This window comes from Gymnoscopelus microlampas (genome assembly GCF_963454915.1).
Source record: "Gymnoscopelus microlampas genome assembly, chromosome: 17".
Taxonomy (NCBI): Eukaryota; Metazoa; Chordata; class Actinopteri; order Myctophiformes; family Myctophidae; genus Gymnoscopelus; species Gymnoscopelus microlampas.
This window is the reverse complement of record NC_139954.1, coordinates 7,204,160-7,209,159: the sequence shown is the minus strand read 5'-3', so window position 1 is coordinate 7,209,159 and position 5,000 is coordinate 7,204,160. Positions and strand designations below refer to the sequence as shown.

Here is a 5,000-nt window from a genome sequence, read left to right as displayed (position 1 = left end):
TTAAAAAGCGTTTTGACAAAACCAGCTAACTCCATTGGATCCTCAAACTTTCTGCTAAACCAGCAGCTTATAGAGCGTCGCAGTTCCCGCCCACTTCCAGTTGCCGGAAGTAAATACTCAATGCATTTTTCCCATTGACTTTTCCGAAAATATTTATATAAATTAATTTAAGCCTAGAATCAAGCTATCCAGGATCCTGGTGAATCATGACCATAAAACGTTTGATTCTGTGAAACAACTTTTTTGAAAACGGCAAAACAAAGGGTATTTATTAAACATAGTATATCATATCATTAAATATAAAATTTAAAAAATCACAGAAAAAAAGGTTTTATGGTCATGATTCACCAGAATCCTGGATGGCTTGATTCTAGGCTTAAATTCATTGATATAAATATTTTTGGAAAAGTCAATGGGAAAAATGCATTGAGTATTTACTTCCGGCACCCGGATTCTGCGCAACTGCGATGCTCTATTCCACCAAAGGGGGGTGGAGTTAGCTGGTTTTGCTGACTCCAGGCTCCACCCCTTTTTGACCTCCAACCTCAGCTTAGAGGTCCATTCAGCTGTTCTTATCAATGATGAACAAAACCTCCTAACTCCACTTTTTGTTTGTTTTTTGTCATTTCCTGAAAAAAGTACATTTTGGAGTTAGCTGGTTTCTGCCGGACAGCAGAGATATAATATAATAATGTTTATTCTTTGTCAAAAATTATATCAACCAATGTGTATGGGACTAGTACATCTGCAGTGGTTGGAGGTGGTCTACCATTTAGATCTTGTGGTTAGGTGGGACACCTACTGGTTGATAAGAGGTACTGCATATAACTCAAACGGAAACAACTCCCAGGGGTCCTTGGGGTGGTTCCAGGGGATCACCAGCAAAATGAGTTAAAGGTTGCGTAAGTAATTATTTTGTGTTTTTGTGTGAAAAGGTCAAAGCTCTATATTCTGATAGTAATCATCGCTAAAGTGTGTTCGTTCAGTAGGGTCTCCTCGTCTCTCCAGCTCATTAATAAACATAAAATACATTTTCATGTGTGTTGCCAATTTCAGCCAATCAGGAGAGAGTAGCCTACCAATTTATCCACCTCCTCTCCTAATTGGATACAATTTGTATCCCGACCTGAAAATGCATTTTCTGTTCACTAAACATCTGTAGAGACAGGGAGACCCCTGTTACTAAACAAACGCTCTATTGATTTGTGTGCTTTTTTCTGTAAAGCACTTTTGCTTTATTTTAATTTCTGTATTTTTCCCTGTAAAGCACTTTGAGCTGCATTTATGTCATGAAAGGTGCTATATAAATAAAGTTTATTATTATTAGGTTTCGAGAGCCTGTAAGGCTTCGAACCCTATTACATCTCTACACTTTCATTATTATTCTTCCGCCGGTTTTGCCAGTTCTGGCCTAACCGCGTGGTCACTTCTTATGAAATTCGGCAATATGGTAGAGGGCTATGCCAAACGGCGAAAACCCGAAACTCACAAACATTGGCCAAAGGGTGGCGCTGTAGCACTCAATTGAAATATGCCAACTTTGAACAGGTACAGCTCATGCCCTGTTCGACCTACAGCCATGAAACTTCGATGCACACATGCGTCTCCTCATGCCTAACAACTTTCACACTCTGACTTTTGACCTCTGACCTTTAGATCTCCCACCATTTCGAATTCTATGAAAAGCAGTAAAAAGCAGTAAAAAAATCACTTCTCCTGGGATTTATGAGCAATCTGTACGAAACTGTATACACATGAACTTTGGACCAATGCCGACAAACGTAACTTAGCGGATTTTCCATAAGTGAAAACGTTAAGCTTTTATAAGCCAATGAAAATTGCAGCTTTTTTAAAATTATTCATCTGCCCCTAACACATACATGCAGACTCACATTTGTTTGACACTTTGCAATATTGTAGAGGGTCCTTCCAAGTATCACTGAAACCAATCTTACTCCAATTGGTCAAAGGGGGGCGCTATAGCAATTTTTTGAAAATGCAAACTTTAAACAGGCAAAAGTCATGCCTCGTTTGGCCGACAGCCGTTAAACCTGCTTACACATGTGCCTTGACTCATGAGGAACACATGTATCACTTTGACCAGTAAGCTCTGCCCTTAGATTGTCTGCAATTTTGAGCAGTTTGAAAAACATTTAAATCCAGGATTTCTGAGCAATTTGCATGAAACTGTGTCAAATACATGTTTGAGGCCCTTTTTCACAGGTTCAGGTGTGTTGGTTCAATAGCTTGATCGCTTAATCATCTGCCTTGAAACCATAGGGTAGCCGGTTCGAATCCCACCTCAGGTAGTCTTAATTATAATTGCATTGCACACAACATGACTATATCAATGAATACATGTGCAATTGTTAAAGATGACGAGAAATGAATACTTGAAAGTAGTTATTTTCAATGTATGACGTACTTCATTCGCGCTTTTGTTTTGTTGGATTCTCCCTTTTCACTGTCTAAGGCTGTGTATTGGATAGCTCCACCAGTATGTGTGAGTCTCATGTGCCAAAGGTCCCTGGTTCGAATCCCACTTATTACAGTTCACATTTAAATTGCATTGTACAAAACATGACCCTGTTAATTCAGACATGTGCAATGTTTAGACAATAACACGAAATGCTTTTGAGAGTAGTTGTTTTTTATGTATGACATACTTTCTTGTGAAAATAGACGATCTACAATCTCACACCTTTTTAGATAGCAACGCGTTGTGAGCTTGTAGATCGACTATTTTCCACTAGTTTCCATTCCGAAATATATTGAGCAGTTTGAAAAACATTTAAACCAAGGATTTCTGAGCAATTTGCGTGAAAGTGTGTCATGTGTGTAAACTCCCTTTTCACTAGTACAGGTCTGTTGGCCCAATGGCTTAATCATCTGCCTTGAAACCACAGGGTTCCTGGTTCGAATCCCACGTCATGTAGAATTCATTATAATTGCATTGCACACAACATGACTGTATCAATGAATACATGTGCAATTGTTAACCAGTAAACTCCGCCCTTAGATTGTCTGCAATTTTGAGCAGTTTGAAAAACATTTAAATCCACTATTTCTGAGCAATTTGCGTGAAAGTGTGTCATGTGTGTGAACTCCCTTTTCATCAGTTCGGGTCTGTTGGCCCAATGGCTTAATCATCTGCCTTGATACCAGAGGGTCGCCGGTTCAAATCTCACCTCATGCAGACCTCAACTCAATTGCATTGCACACAACATGACTGTATCAATGAATGACCAATGCCGACAGACGTGAGCAAGCAGATTTTCCATAAGTGAAAACGTTAAGCTTTTTATAAGCCAATGAAAATTGCAGTTTTATGACAATTATTCATCTGCCCCTAAAACATACATGCAGACTCGCATTTGTTTGACACTTTGCAATATTGTAGAAGGTCATTCCAAGTATCACTGAAACCAATCTTACTCCAATTGGTCAAAGGGGGGCGCTATAGCAATTTTTTGAAAATGCAAACTTTAAACAGGCAAAAGTCATGCCTCGTTTGGCCGACAGCCGTTAAACCTGCTTACACATGTGCCTTGACTCATGAGGAACACATGTATCACTTTGACCAGTAAGCTCTGCCCTTAGATTGTCTGCAATTTTGAGCAGTTTGAAAAACATTTAAATCCAGGATTTCTGAGCAATTTGCGTGAAAGTGTGTCATGTGTTTGAACTCCCTTTTCACTAGTTCAGGTGTGTAGGTTCAATAGCTTGATAGCTTAATCATCTGCCTTGAAACCACAGGGTTGCTGGTTCGAATCCCACCTCAGGTAGACTTCATTATAATTGCATTGCACACAACATGACTGTATCAATGAGGAATATATCTATCACTTTGACCAGTAAGCTCCGCCCTTAGATTGTCTGCAATTTTGAGCAGTTTGAAAAACATTTAAATCCAGCATTTCTGAGCAATTTGCGTGAAAGTGTGTCATGTGTGTGAACTCCTTTTTCATCAGTTCGGGTCTGTTGGCCTAATGGCTTAATCATCTGCCTTGATACCACAGGGTCGCTGGTTCAAATCTCACCTCATGCAGACCTCAACTCAATTGCATTGCACACAACATGACTGTATCAATGCATGTGCAATTGTTAAAGATAACGAGAAATGCATACTTGAAAGTAGTTATTTTCAATGTATGACGTAATTCATTTGCCCTTTTGTTTTGTGTTGTTGGATTCTCCTTTCTCACTATCTGATGCTGTCGATTCAATAGCTCCACCAGTAGAGTGTGAGAGTGTCAACAGACACCATCAGGGAGGCCATATCTCTAGCTCAATGAGAAGAGAGGCAGCCTGTGAATCCATAGGTCGCTGGTTCGATCCCTGTCCCCAACAATGCGTTGAGGTGATCATCATTTGGAATTCCCCCTATTCCCATGGATTGGATCCACCCCTCTCACTCATCACCAATCACACCTGCCACATGCACAGTACAATTTTTAGGTACTTTTACTTTACTACTCTACTCTACTGCAATTACAGCAGATGACAGCTTTAGTTACTTGTTACTTTGCAGATGTAATTATTAATACAACACCTACAGTAACCACATACAGCCGATCTACAATGTGACGCGTTATGAGCTTGTATGTATATAATAAGCAACCCATGCTGTATGATAACTTACCACATATGAAATCCAATTCTGTCCATCCAATGGCTCAGTCTGTACTGTGGCCATAGCTGAGTGGTTAGTGAGCCCACCTAGGGAGCCAGAGGCCCTGGTTGCCCCAGGTACGATTCCAGGCCAGGCCAGCAAATGTGTCGATGAAATGAAATTTGTCCCTGAGCAAGACTCTTAACCCCTAATTGCTCACAGGCCCTCATTGGAAACAAGACCGCAAGGACTTTCATGAACGGACCTGGAATTATCCTTATCCTTTACACTGTCTACCCACAAGTCTATAGGTCCCTGGTTCAAACCTCAATTTAACCGGTCCAAATATAATTTACTGAACAAAAATCATGACTTTGTTAATTAATGC

At 40.0% G+C, this 5,000-nt stretch overlaps 1 protein-coding gene across 1 annotated transcript in view; it reads right to left on the bottom strand.

The window, feature by feature from the left end:
* Nucleotides 1-5,000, bottom strand: part of ccdc141 (coiled-coil domain containing 141) — a gene marked incomplete at its 3' end in the record, with an annotated part of 49,711 nt that overhangs the window by 25,386 nt on the left and 19,325 nt on the right. The gene's annotated exons all lie outside the window — the stretch shown is intronic.